Source organism: Geotrypetes seraphini, chromosome 9 (genome assembly GCF_902459505.1).
Source record: "Geotrypetes seraphini chromosome 9, aGeoSer1.1, whole genome shotgun sequence".
Taxonomy (NCBI): domain Eukaryota; kingdom Metazoa; phylum Chordata; class Amphibia; order Gymnophiona; family Dermophiidae; genus Geotrypetes; species Geotrypetes seraphini.
The window spans coordinates 16,167,275-16,182,381 of NC_047092.1; the positions used below are offsets into that span (position 1 = coordinate 16,167,275).

The 15,107-nt window shown below is 44.0% G+C and overlaps 1 protein-coding gene across 8 annotated transcripts in view; it reads right to left on the reverse strand.

Annotated features, from left to right (window-relative positions):
* Positions 1-15,107, reverse strand: part of NRF1 (nuclear respiratory factor 1) — a 180,201-nt gene that overhangs the window by 21,379 nt on the left and 143,715 nt on the right. The gene's annotated exons all lie outside the window — the stretch shown is intronic.

The following is a 15,107-nucleotide window of genomic DNA, read 5'->3' on the forward strand; positions in this document are numbered from 1 at the left end:
CTGTACATCAAAAAGACGACTGTTACATCGTCTAGGACAGGGGTAGGGAACTCCGGTCCTCGAGAGCCGTATTCCAGTCGGGTTTTCAGGATTTCCCCAATGAATATGCATTGAAAGCAGTGCATGAAAATAGATCTCATGCATAGTCATTGGGGAAATCCTGAAAACCCGACTGGAATACGGCTCTCGAGGACCGGAGTTCCCTACTCCTGGTCTAGGAGCTTTTGCAGGTCTGAACTTAGACAAGCCTGCTCTGTATTCACTTATTTTTTGGGGAAAAAAATCAGTATAGCTTGCCGGGCCTATGTTTCCAGACAGATTTTCAAGGACATCAGGCCGCTAAGTGGTACAAATTAATATCTGAATATTTTGCAAAAAAAAACCTAAAACGAGCTTAAAAGACATTTGGAGTATAGAAACAAAGCAGCATATTTCTGCTACACAATGGCCACGGATTTGGACTTGGAGAATGAGATGCAAAGCATCAGCATCTATGAGACAAACATGGTTCTTTTTGTTAGATAGAATTTTTTGGACACATAGAAAACATAGACTATGACGGCAGAAAAGGGCCACGGCCCAACAAGTCTGCCCACTCTAATGACCCACCCCCCTCTGTTCATTTACAAAAGTTGGAGAGTTCAAAGTCTAATAGATGCCGGCGCTGTCATCTTGAAGTAGGGACACTGGATCACTTGTTATTTTATTGTCCCTTGATACTCAATTTTTGGAAATCAATAGGGGAGAAAATTAATATGGTACTCGATATGGTCCCTATACCACTGTCCTATGATGTGCTCCTATTTGGGACATTGTCGAAAGCTAAGAGTCCAATAGACATTGACAAAAGCAGACTTCTTCTGATCATGAGAGGGGTGGCCATACAATTGATAACCAGAAACTGGAAAAACTGGGATAGATTAAATGATTCTTTTTGCTGGGAAACACTCTGTTTTGTATTTCAGATATGAAATAATCTATGCAGAACAAATGGGAAATAATAAGAAGTTTAAAAATATATGGGGTCCATTAGAGGCATATGTTAAAGAAAAGACTACACTTCCCCCTCCCCATTCGTGGTTTCTCCATTTGCGGTTTCATATAATCACGATTTTTTTCTGGGGAGGGGGAAAATAAAAAAGCAGTCTTAATTTTAAAATAACCCATATTTTTTTCCTCCCTGCCGCCTTCCCGGCCTTTCCTGGTGGTCTAGAGGGCTTTCGGGGCAGGAGCGATCTTCCTACACTTCTGCCCCGTGCAGATCGCCATGAGGAAATGGCTGCTGTGAGTTCCCGTAGTCTCGAGAGACTACATTGGGAACTCCCTACAGCCATTTCCTCATGGCGATCTGCACGGGGCAGGAGCGTAGGAAGATCGCTCCTGCCCCGAAAGCCCTCTAGACCACCAGGTAAGGCCGGGAAGGCAGCAGGGAGGTGGGGGTGGGTCAAAGTCGTATAATCGCGGTTTTTCACCATTCGCGGTCCGGCTCTGCCCGTATCCCCCGTGAATGACGAGGGAGAAGTGTAATTGATTAACCTTCAATTTCTAGATGATCTCTACAGACATCCAGGGAGGGTGGTTGGGGGGGGGAAGTAAAATACTTTGTTTAGTATTTGTTCGATAGATAAGTGCTGTCATATGGTTTATCTGACTGTATATTTGTTTGCACTTTGTATAAGTTCTGAAAATGAATAAAGATTAACATTTATTTGGGGGGATTTATTAACAACCTTTATGAAGAGATCGACTCAAGGCGGTGTATAGCAAGTACAGTTCAATATAATATTAAATAAAATGTAGATGACTCATCAAATCTCTCTCACAGCACGTTGGAAATATTCTGTTTTTAAATCTATCTGCAGCGCCTCCTCCAGCTACAGTGTCCCGGGCCATTCTGTGATGTGCAACATTTTTCCACCGCAAAAATCAGCAGCAACATCTTGCTCTCCGTTTCATACCCCGTGCTTTCCTTAAAGCCTGCAGGAGTCTTCAGTTCAGAACAATAGGGCGATTCATTTTGCAGCCTTTTGGCCCAGCTGTTTAGGGACTGTGGATTACTGCTATCATGTGAGCTGCTTTATAGCAAGGCAAGCTGTTTTAGGTGCTCAAGAAGGTCACCAGGAGACATAGGACTCGCAGATGGACATGCACTGTGTCTTGTGCTTCAGAGCTGGCTGGGACAATGGAAAACCAGCGAGAGCCAACAGGGATGGGAAATGCTGTTGCACATATGCTTCCTGTCAGCAGTAACTTGGCCTTTGGAGTACCTGCCACGAAACATACAATCTAGAATTGTCCTACAAGATTGGAGAAGGGGTGTCCCAGGTACAAAGTCAGATTTGCACAGCCACTACTGTAAAAAATAGAAAGTTATGACCGGGTGTGGCAATATGGACTTTATAAAATAAAGTCACATATTTCCATAAATGTATCAATCAATCTAGCAGTCTTCTGTATGTCATCAGCACAAGGGAGCAGACAATTTATCACACCTGTAATTATTCATACTTCAAAACACTGGGCTTGGTCATTGGTAAACAGTTCAAATAAATACCCAGCTGAACAGGGCAGTTATATTACTTTACTGACCTGCTCAGGATGGAAGGGAATTTATTATCGGCAGAGGTGGGACTAGAAAGTGGGGCTCCCATCTCTGAACAATTTGTGATCTAATCACCAAGTTATTTATACATTTCTGTTTTCCCCTTTTCACTTTTAATTCCGTGGACTAGTGATGAGCTCGCTGGGACTAGGAGAAACATTAACTGCATGGGTTAAAGACTGGCTCAGTGGCAGACTTCAAAGGGTGGTGGTAAACGATACTCCCTCCGAAACGTCGGAGGTGTTCAGTGGAGTACCGCAGGGCTCGATCCTGGGTCCAATCCTATTTAATATCTTCGTACGGGATCTGCCTCAGGGACTTCAGGGTAAAATTGCATTATTTGCCGATGACGCTAAATTATGCAATGTAGTGGGCGGCAGTACCGTACCTGACAACATGACACAAGACCTACTTTTACTGGAGCAAAGGTCTACTATTTGGCAGCTGAGCTTTAATGCCAAGAAGTGTAAAGTTATGCACCTTGGTAGCCTTGCAGAACCTACACTCTGAACGGTGAGACCTTAACTAGAACTGTTACAGAATGGGACCTGGGAGTAATCATTAGTGAAGATATGAAGGCTGCCAATCAAGTGGAGAAAGCTTCATCCAAGGCTAGACAAATGCTGGGTTGCATCCGGAGAAGTTTTGTCGGTCGAAAGCCCGAAGTAGTAATGCCGCTTTACAGGTCCATGGTGAGACCACATCTGGAATACTGTGTTCAATTTTGGAGGCCACGTTATCAAAAGGATGTGCTGAGAATAGAGTCGGTTCAGAGAGTGGCCACTAGGATGGTCTCAGGACTCAAGGATCTCCCATATGAAGAACGTCTAGGTAAGTTGCAGCTATACTCTCTCGAGGAACGCAGAGAGAGGGGAGACATGATAGAGACATTCAAATATGTTACTGGCCATATGGAGGTGGAAGAAGACATCTTTCTCCTTACAGGACCTACGGCGACAAGAGGGCATCCGCTAAAAATCAGGGGTGGGAGATTTCATGGGGACAGTAGGAAGTATTTCTTCACCGAAAGGGTGGTTGATCGTTGGAATGATCTTCCACTTCAGGTGCTCGATTTTAAGAATAAATGGGATAAACATGTGGGTTCAATTCGAGGAAGTGCTTAGGGGGGTGGGTTATTCGAGTGGGCAGACTTGTTGGGCCGACAGCCCTTTTCTAACGTCATACTCTATGCTTCTATGTTTAAGACCATAAGAGTGGAACTGAGTGGTTGGCTCTTGTTGGCCCACATCAATTCCTTTTTTTTTAAGTTAATAATATTATAAGCGTTTGCATCAAATTTTAATAAACTTGAACTTGATTTATACAGTATCCTTTTCATCCAGCATGCTCAATATCCATGGTGATCATTAGCCTTACACACCATATGGCATGTCTTGAGGGAAAATGTTAAGGTAGAATCAATTAAGCTGAGCCACAACGAGACAAAAAGCTGCGAACTAATCCCCCTCCCCCTTTTTTTACTAAACCGTGATAGCGGTTATTAGCACAGGGAGCCGCACTGAATGCTCCACGCTTCTCCTGATGTTCATAGAGTTCCTATGAGTGTCGGGATTAGCGCGGCTCCCTGCGCTAATAACCACTATCGCAGGTTAGTAAAAAGGAGGGTGGGGTAAAAGCACAATGGAAGCTATTTATACCATCCTAACCTCTGACCCATCCCTAGAAACTCAAAAGCAGCTCATCTTAGCCAAATAAAGCAGGGGTTCTCAACCCAGTACTCGGGGTATACCCAGCCAGTCAGACTTTGAGGCTATACACAATGAATATGTATGAAATGAACTGGTAGGCCTTCCTTCCATTGTATGCAAATCTACCTACTGCATAATCATTGCGAAAATCTTTGAAACGCCAACTGGCTTGTGCGTCTTTGAGGACCTGGATGCCCACCCCTGAAACACTAAACCACTATTAAGGGAAGGTTCTCCTCAACTACCCCTTAATGCCTTCTATTTTAATAGCTCTTCAGGCCCTCAGAAATGCCACCAAATGTTCAATAGGATTTCATAACACCTGGCTTTACGCATTTCATCTTCATCGGGTCACTTTTAAACATTATTTTAGACTCAAAATGGGATAAATTAAACCATCAACTTTACTAGGTTATGTAAATCTGTTTGTACTTAGCTTAGGTGGTAGACAGCAAGGGACAAGTACGCCGACATGTTTCACCCTTAGGGGGTTTCCTCAGGGCTACAATCCCTTGGTTTGAGTTATGTTTCACGACGTGACCACCCGATACTTGTCATCAAATTTTCGTATATAGAGAAACTATATCTAAGGTGACCATCCAGCATTGTGTGGGTAAACTAGGGGCTTCCCCCAACTTTCTTAAAAAATTGGAGAAGTCCTTTAAGTAGGAGCGAACCTGGAGGGCAGCTTGTTTCCAAAAATATATCAAGAAATTTGGACAGGGGCTCCAAAAGACTTTCCCTGGTATTAACAAGCCAGGTGTTATGAAATCCTATTGAACATTTTTATTTTATTTTTTTTTTTTTAGCAGTGCCTCCGCCGGGTCAGACCACAGGTCCATCCCGCCCAGCAGTCCGCTCCCGCGGCGGCCCGAACAGGTCACGGCCTGTCTGAGTCACCAGAAGGGGCCCCCTTGCCACCTTGGTTTCCCATTGAGTCCTATCTTCCCATCGAAGTCCTAACCCTCCGGTCTTGCACATCCACGACCTGGTTGGATTTCTATACTTATTTCCTGTTTAGCTTTCTATACCTGTGTTACATCCCAGAACCTCTCTCAGTATCCCACGATCCCCCTATCCCTCAGGAATCCGTCCAATCCCTGTTTGAACCCTTGTACCGTACTCTGCCTTATCACTTCCTCCGGTAGCGCATTCCAAGTGTCCACGACCCTTTGGGTGAAAAAAAACTTCCTTGCATTTGTTCTGAACCTATCTCCCTTCAGTTTCTCCGAATGCCCCCTCGTGCCTGTTGACCCCTTCAGCCTGAAGAATCTGTCCCTATCCACCCTCTCTATGCCCCTCATGATCTTGAAGGTCTCTATCATATCTCCCCTGAGCCTCCTCTTTTCCAGAGAGAAGAGCCCCAGCCTATCCAACCTCTCGGCGTATGGGCAGTGTTCCAGCCCTCTTACCAGTTTCGTTGCTCTCCTTTGGACTCTCTCAAGTACCGCCATGTCCTTCTTGAGGTACGGCGACCAATATTGAACGCAGTATTCCAGATGCGGACGCACCATCGCTCGATACAATGGCATGATGACTTCCCGCGTCCTGGTTGTTATGCCCCTCTTTATGATGCCCAGCATCCTGTTGGCTTTTTTCGAGGCTGCTGCGCACTGTGCAGATGGCTTCAGTGATGCATCCACCAGCACACCCAAGTCTCTCTCAAGACTGCTGTCTCCCAACGATGCCCCCCCCAATTTGTAGTCGAACAACGGGTTCTTTTTCCCTATATGCATGACCTTGCATTTTTCCACGTTAAATCGCATTTGCCATTTGTTTGCCCAGTCTTCCAGCTTGTCCAGGTCCCTTTGTAGGTCCTCACACTCCTCCCTGGACCTAACTCTGCCGCACAGTTTGGTATCGTCTGCAAATTTTATAACCTCGCACTTTGCCTCCTTTTCCAGGTCATTGATAAATATGTTGAAGAGTAACGGCCCCAGCACCGATCCCTGTGGCACACCGCTCGTGACTCCCCGCCAGTCAGAGTATTGTCCCTTTACTCCAACCCTCTGCAGTCTACCCGACAACCAGTGCTCGATCCATCTGTGCACATCCCCTCCCACACTGTGGTTCCACAGCTTCCTAAGCAGCCTTTCATGTGGCACCTTGTCGAAAGCCTTTTGAAAATCAAGGTAAATGATGTCAATAGGTTCCCCATTGTCCACCCGACTGCTTATTCCCTCAAAGAAGTACAGAAGGTTCGTTAAGCATGACCTTCCCTTACAGAATCCATGCTGGCTTGTTCTCAGTAGGCCATATCTCTCGATGTGCTCGCAAATACCGTCCTTGATCATAGCTTCCACCATCTTCCCTATAATTGAAGTCAGGCTCACCGGCCTGTAGTTTCCGGGGTCACCCCTCGATCCCTTCTTGAAGATAGGTGTGACATTCGCCAATTTCCAGTCCTCTGGTACCTCTCCAGTTTTCAAGGATAGGTTGCAAACATGCTGGATTGTGCCCGCTATTTCTTGTCTTAGTTCCTTCAGAACCCTTGGGTGGATCCCGTCCGGGCCCGGCGATTTGCCGCATTTTAACCTGTCTATCTGTTTGAGGACATCCTCCTTACTTACCTCTATGTGTTCTAATTTTTCAGCCTGTTCCCCACTCATGAGCTCCTCTGAGTCCGGTATATTAGATGTGTCTTCTCTCGTGAAAACCGACGAGAAGAACGTGTTCAACCTCTCAGCTACCTCTTTATCCTCCTTAATCACTCCCTTCCTATCCCCATCGTCCAACGGCCCCACCTCCTCTCTCACTGGTCGCTTCCCTTTTACGTAACTGAAGAATGCCTTGAAGTTTTTCGCCTCCCTGGCCAGCCCCTCTTCGTATTTCCCTTTTGCTTTTCTAACCTCTCGGTGGCATTCCTTTTGGCATTTCCTGTGCGCCTGGTGATTTTCCTCCGTTGGATCCTTTTTCCATCTCCGGAAGGACACTTTCTTGTCGTTTATTGCCCTCTTTACTTCTGTTGAGATCCAAACCGGGTCCTTTGACCGCTTGTTCTTGCCGCCTTTCCTGAAACTTGGGACGTACATTCTTTGTGCTTCCTGCAGGGTGTCCCTGAATAGGGTCCAGGCGCTTCCCACAGTCTCTATCCTAAAGATGTTTCTGAGCTTCCTCCCCACCATTTCCCTCATAGCAACATAGTTTCCTTTCCTGAAGTTGAGCGCAGTTGTTGCGGTCCTCCTTACTGTGGGTGTCCCCCTTTCTAATGTGAATCGGATCGCGTTGTGGTCACTGTTGCCTAGTGGTCCTCCCACTTCTACCCCTCTTGCAGGCCCCCCTAATCCGTTTAGGATGAGGTCAAGAGTAGCACTCCCTCGCGTCGGTTCCCTGACTAGTTGCTCCATGAAGCAGTCCCTCACAGCTTCTACAAATCCTGTTTCCCTAGTGCAGTTGGAGTGACCCGTACTCCAGTCAATCCCCGGGTAGTTGAAGTCCCCCATCACTGTTACACTTCCAGTCCTGCATTCTTGTCTCAGTTCAGCTTCCAAGTCGTGTCCGATTTCTTCCGGCGTACCAGGTGGGCGATAGTACAGCCCCAGTTTTATGCCTGCACCCTTGTTTCCCGGCAATTTGACCCATAGCGATTCCAGCCCCTCTGCCTTCTTTGCCATACCCATCCCGACCGAGTAGATAGAATCCTTTATATATAGTGCTATGCCTCCCCCCTTCTTGTGGGTCCTGTCCCTCCTGTAGAGCTTGTACCCCGGCAGCGCCACATCCCATTGATTCTCCTCTGTCCACCATGTTTCTGTAATTCCAATTATATCCAGGTCTTCCCCCTTGGCTACGACCTCTAGTTCACCCATCTTGGCCATGAGGCTTCTTGCATTTGCGTATAAGCACCGCAGGTCCCGTCGTTTTTCCTCCACCTCCATATTTACCTGGGCCGCCTCCCCTTGAATTTCAGGCGGTTCTCCTGTTCCCTGTGCTTCTGCTTTGCCCTTAGCCTTTACCCTCGTAGCTTTCGGTTTCCCCACATTTCCGCCACCCCACTCCGTTTGATTGTTGGACCTGGCCGGCGGCAGGTTGGTGAATCTGGCCCATAGTGTGCATAGGAAAGGGCGTAAGTAGTGGAGAAAAGGAAATGATTATGCCTCTCTATAGTTCATTGGTGAGACTTCATCTAGAATACATCTAGAATTCTGAAGGCTGAATTTCTGAAAGGTGATAAAACAAACTTAAGCTAAGCCTTGTTGAGTTAAACCAATGTCCATCAAAACTAGCATCTGATCTTTGACAAGCATCACCAGTACCTCTGGAAGATCCAGTACCAGGCAGATCTCAAAAGGTAGATCAATTTCTCATAGTTTAGTTTCAGAGATAAGTGTTAGCTTTTCCAAGTCCACCAAGCTAATTATTCTAATGGAATTTTCCAAACTTCATTATGTTAGTGACCTTGACTATGTCTTCTGTTGCAGGAAAAAATACTGTATTTCCTATGATTTGTTTTTGATCTGCTAATTGTTAGCTTCATGAAGAACACTCCTCTTCTCTTAGTGTTACTTAGAAGACTAAATAACCATCTCTTATTTAACTGCTCTACTCTACTTAACGGATTTTATAAACTTCTATTATCCTCCCTCAAGGCACAGTCCCGAGAAGGCCTGCCAAAAGTCAATATGAGACTAACAAACAAATATGTATATTCAGAGGAGAGGTGAGACAGGAAGATGAGAGTGAGCCATTCAACACCATAAGAATTGCCGCTGCTGGGTCAGACCATTGGTCCATCGTGTCCAGCAATCCGCTCATGCGGCAGCCCCTAGGTCAAAGACCAGTGCCCTGAGACTAGCTCTACCTGTGTACATTCTGGTTTAGCAGGAACTTGTCTAACTTTGTCTTGAATTCCCGGAGGGTGTTTTCCCCTATAACAGCCTCAGGAAGAGCATTCCAGCTTTTCACCATTCTCGGGGTGAAGAAGAACTTCCTTACGTTTGTACGGAATCTATCCCCTTTTAACTTTTGCCTAGAAAAGAATGCACTAGTTCAAAGCATGAAATTCTAAGGGGCAGGCTCAAGATTAAGGTCAGATTCCACTTTTCATGGAAAGGGTGCACATGTAGATGACTTCCTAGGGAGGAATGGAGACAAAAATAAGAGCAGATAGCTTAGCTGGCTTTAAGAAAGGTTTGGGGATATAGGGGAAGTCACTGATTGCCCTGGATCGGTAGTATGGAATATTGCTACTCCTTGGGTTTTGGCCAGGTACTAGTGATCTGGATTGGCCACCATGAGAACAAGCTACTGGGCTTGATGGACCATTGGTCTGACCCAGTAAGGCTATTCTTACGTTCTTAAAATCTAGGGAAGGTACAAAGGATTTGTAGTTGTGAAGGATGGTAACTGGGGAGAATGGTACTGCACCAGGAATAAAACTGGGCTGACTTATTGGTTGTCATGGTCTTTACCAGCTGTTATATTTTGTGTTTTTGTGGGAAGGGTACACAGTCCTTATCTAGGGAACTGGTACTTAAAAGCCAATTTTATCCTACTCCAATAAGAGGGTACTTGCAACTTATTTGCTTATGTTAATTTTTAAATATCTTTACTAGGAAAAATATGGGACCATGACGGCTGAACTGTATATACTACCGAGACCACAGCACTTGGCACAACTCAGTGAATACAGAATAGAAAAAACAACCACCACAAATAATGTCCTTTTAACTCATTTTGCCCTATGGCTAACTGTGCAAACAGGGAAAGGAGCGAGTACTTTTGAAGCTTGCATTTGTAAAGGTGTCAAATGCAATTCTGAAAGAAGCAATGTTGTGAGTGGCTTCAAAATTGGCCTATTAGCCCAATGAAAGGAAAGCCACTTTCACAGCAAACCAAACCATTCTTAACAGCAAAGGGACCTTGCTCTGCTCTAGCAGCAGGGTGAACAGACTGCTGAGCAAACAGGACTGCTGTCTTATTTCTTTAAAAGTAGCGTTAATACCTTATAATCAGCTTTAATATTTAAACAGACCCGTCCCTCCTGTCCATTTCCCCAAATTCAGGGCATGTGGAAGGTAGTTGACCTTGTATTTAAACCCAGGAGGACATCCGGAGTGACAGCTGGTGGGATCTAAGTCTCAACTGCCTAATAACAGAGTATAGAGCAGAACTCTGCCGGGAAGAGGGGGGGGGGGGGAGAGGAAGCTGCAATGCCATTAAAGGTTTGGGAGACAGTATTACAAGATGGCGCAGAATTCCGAGCCTTCATAGCATCATTCTGCACTAGAATTTACTATTTCAGCCAACAGCAGCAAAATTCTCTTCTCCAGTCAAAAGGGCTCATTATTATCATCAACTGACCATTGCTCTTTCCCAATGAGGCCCCCTGCAAAAGGAAAGATTTCCGCGCTGTAAGAAAAACAATAATATATTTCTGTGTCTCGTTGGCCACAAATTTGGACTTGGAGGTTGAAATGTACAGCATCAGCATCTATGAGACAAACATGGTTATTTTTATTACACAGGATTTCCTGGCCCCCTGTTTGTTTAAATAGAATGGATGATTCTAAGTCTAATAGATGCTGGCATTGTCATATTAATATAGGGACTTGAGATCATCTGTTATATTTTTGTCCTTTGATATTTATATTTTGGAAGTCAATCTGGGGACAAATAAATCTTGTTCTTGAATCAAATATTCCACTAACATATGAAGCCATTATATGTGGAAAGATACTACATGTTAAGCCCACGTTAGACAAATATAAGTCGTCTTTTTATGATTATGACAGGTATAGCTATCCAATTGATCACAAGTAATTGGAAAAACCATGATAGAATTTAGTTCAAAATATTACTGCTAGTTTTTAAATCTATGACCTATAATGAACCCCAGTTCATTACTAGAATGCTCATTCCATACAACGTTTCACGGACCCTCCGATCAGCTTCAAACAATTTATTAACAGTTCCATCCCTGAAAATAATTGGAACTAGAAACAAGACATGTTTTCAATTATTACCCCTCTTTTGTGGAACTCTATGCCCCAGTACATTAGAGACATAAAGGACCTCTTTTCTTTTAAAAGAGCTTTAAAAACTTATCTTTTCAAGGATGCTTTTAATATATGACCCCCAGACTTAGAATTTTTTGTCCCTAGGCTTGTCATCCTACAATTTTTTTTTCTACCTTCCTTGAGTTATTTTCCCTTTAATGTATTTCTTCTTCTACTAACATATTGTAACTTTCCCCCCTAATCCTCACGGTTCATGTATGTTAACCCAGTATGTTTTTATTTAAAGTCATTGTATTTGTATTTCTATTTTACTTGAATTGCACATCGCTTAGATATTCAATAAGTAATTTATCAAGCACTAATAAAACTTGAAACTTGATAGACTAAGTTACACCTTTTGGTGGGTGAATGTGTGTACTACGTACAGATATGAAAGAATGAACGCGGAATGTAGGGGATTTAGTAGTGCATTTAATAAAGTGTGGAGCCCATTGACTAAATTTGTAAAATTATAATGTTTATTTATCTTTTCTTTTCTTCTTCTCATTTACCTTTACACATCCAGGGTGGGGGGGGGTGGAGGGAGGGAAATAAATCTTGATGATTATACTTAGGTAATTTAATATTATCATTACATACTATGTCCTATATTATAAATTAATGAATGTAGAATGGGAGGATTTGATTGTTATATGAATTACCTGTATAGTTAATAGTGCAATGTATGCAGTATTTGTTGTTCTTTTATCTGTATTGCACTGTTTTAGTTTGAAAATTAATAAAGATTTAAAAAAAAAAAGAAAACGAAAACCAATAGACAGAAAAAGGAACAGCTATGATGGTCGACACCCCAGCAGCTACCAGCTCAGCCAGAGCCTTGGACTAGTTATTGACCGATAAGCTACAACAGGGCTGCCCAAGTCCGGTCCCCGAGATCTACTGGCAGGCCAGGTTTTCAGGATATTCACAATGAATATGCATGAGAGAGATTTGCATACCAAGAAGGCAGTGCAAGCAAATCTCTCTCATGCATATTTATTGTGGATATCCTGAAAACCTGGCCTGCCAGTAGATCTCGGGGACCGGACTTGGGCAGCCCTGAGCTACAATTTCTGTGTTCAGTGAAGTGTTACATAGAGCAGTGTTTTTCAACCGCTGTTCCGCGGCACACTAGTGTGCCGCGAGATGTTGCCTGGTGTGCCGCAGGGCCGCCATCAGGGCAGTACTACCAGTCCTGCATTCAGGGGCCCGGAGCTGACAGGGGGCCCGAGGCAGGGGCGCCAGTAGCTCGCCAAGGCAAAGTGAGTCGATCACCCAGGACTCACTTTGTCTTGGCGATCTAATCTATCGAGCCGATAAGTCTTCTTCTCCCTGATGTCAATTCTGCAGTCGGAGAGGAAGTTCGGGCCAGCCAATCGCTGCCTGGCTGGGCGGAACTTCCTCTCCGATTGCAGAATTGATGTCAGGGAGAGCATGCGTCGGCGTCGGCTTTGGGGCCTGTTATCCATTGGTGGGTCCTGTTCCCCGATGGCAGTGGCAGTGGCTTGGGGAACGGCAGGGAGAAAGAAAGAAATGGGGCAGGCAGGGAAACAGAAGGAAAGAAGAGAAACAGAAAAAAAGAAAGAAAGGTCAGGGAGAGAGGAAGAAAAAGTTGGGGGAGGGAATGAGGTGTGGAGGAGAGAAAGCATACAGGCTGATAGAAGGGAAGAAAGATTGGATGCACAGTCAGAAGAAGAAAGTGCAACCAGAAATCACCAGACAAGGTAGGAAAAATGATTTTATTTTAAATTGAGCAAAGTGGAGGCAGTATTACCACAGTTTTCAAAGGAATTTGCCCAAATAACTTAATAGTTAACTGGGTAAATTCCCAGAGATGAAAACTTCCCTTCACTTACTATGCACAGTTCTGAATTTATATCTGCTGTCTATATTTTACAATATGGTCACCTTTTACTAAACCGCAATAGTGGTTTTTAGCGCAGGGAGCCTATGAGCGTCAAGAGCAGCGCTGGGCATTCAGCGCAGCTCCCTGCGCTAAAAACTGCTATTGTGGTTTAATAAAAAGGATGGAGGGTATATTTGTCTATTTTTGTATGCTATAAAAACCAAATACAGAGAGAGACTGAGAGCTGTTGACGAAGAGCTACGTGTGTGTCTTTCTTCGATTCCAGCCAGAATATCAGCTTTGTGTTCAGCCAAACAGGCCCAGGTTTCGCACTGAATAAAGTATTTTATAATTTTTCACTATTCTGTTTACTTAATATTTCATAATAAAGTAATTATAAAATACTTTCTTTGTGTTTATTTGATTCCTATTCAAGAGAATTACTTTATATATAGTCAATATAGGCACAGAGTTAAATTTTTTAACATTTTCTAATGGTGGTGTGCCTCGTGATTTTTTTCATGAAACAAGTGTGCCTTTGCCCAAAAAAGGTTGAAAAACACTGACATAGAGGATACACTAGGGGCATCTTTTACAAAGGTGCGCTAGCGTTTTTAGCGCACGCACCCGGTTAGTGTGCGCTACCCCAAAAACTAGCGCCTGCTCAAACTGTATTCTTACTAAATTTGTTTGGCTAAGGAAAAAAGCTAGAGTTGCTTTACTATCTTTACAAAAACCAATTGCAGCGGGTGGGGTAAAATTTCCAAATTTTTATAAGTATCATCAGGCCTATATTATGCGTCAAGGTATGTACTGAGTCCTTCCAGAGCTTAAGGATCATCTTACGGACTGGTTGTATTTAGAATGGCAATTGATTTCCCCATTGAGATTGCCGCATGTATTGAGTATTAAGTTACCAACCTATGTAAAGGATAATATTATTTTAATGGATACATGGAAAACTCTAAAATATATTAATAATCTATCTGATATTCAAATAGAGAAATCCACATGTCAATCGTTATGGGTAAACTCCAAGATTCAAATTGGCAAGAGGAAGATTATCTGGAAGCATTGGATGCAAGCAGGTGTACGTACTTTAGATGACGTTGTACCTCATGGGAAATTGCTTGAGTTTTCACAATTGCAATAGTCCTTTGGTATTTCTAAGACTCAAATTTATAAATGGTTGCAATTGAAGCAAGCCCTTCAGAAAGGGTTCCCTGAATGGAGAAATTTCAAAAATTACTAAAGCCTGCAGATCCTATGTTTTCAGACAGATTCCCTGGGGCATCAGGCCTCCCGGTGGTATAAATTAACATCTGGCTTATTGACTAAAAACCCAAAGACGAGTCTTAAAGACATTTGGAGCATTGCGATCAAGCAGCATATTTCTGCAGCTCAATGGCCACGAATTTGAATTTGGAGGATGAAATGTACAATGTCAGCGTCTATGAGACCAACCTGTTTTTTTCTGTTACATAGAAGCTTTTGGACCCCTGTGCGTTTACAAAAAAAGCAATGTTACTTACCGTAACAGTTGTTATCCAGGGACAGCAGGCAGCTATTCTCACTAGTGGGTGATGTCATCAGACAGAGCCCCGGTACGGACGTCTCACAAGCACGTGTTGCTTGTAGAAACTTAAAGTTTCTAGATGCCCGCACCGCGCATGCGCCGGTGCCTTCCTACCCGGAGATCCGGGCGTGTCTCCTCAGTTCAGGTAGCTAGCCTGAGAAGCCAACCCAGGGGAGGTGGGTGGGACGTGAGAATAGCTGCCTGCTGTCCCTGGATAACAACTGTTACGGTAAGTAACATTGCTTTATCCCAGGACAAGCAGGCAGGTATTCTCACTAGTGGGTGACCTCCAAGCTAACCTCAGTGGGATGGAGGGGGAGTTGGCGACTTAAGAGAATAAATTTTTCAATACTGTTTGGCCAAACTGTCCATCCCG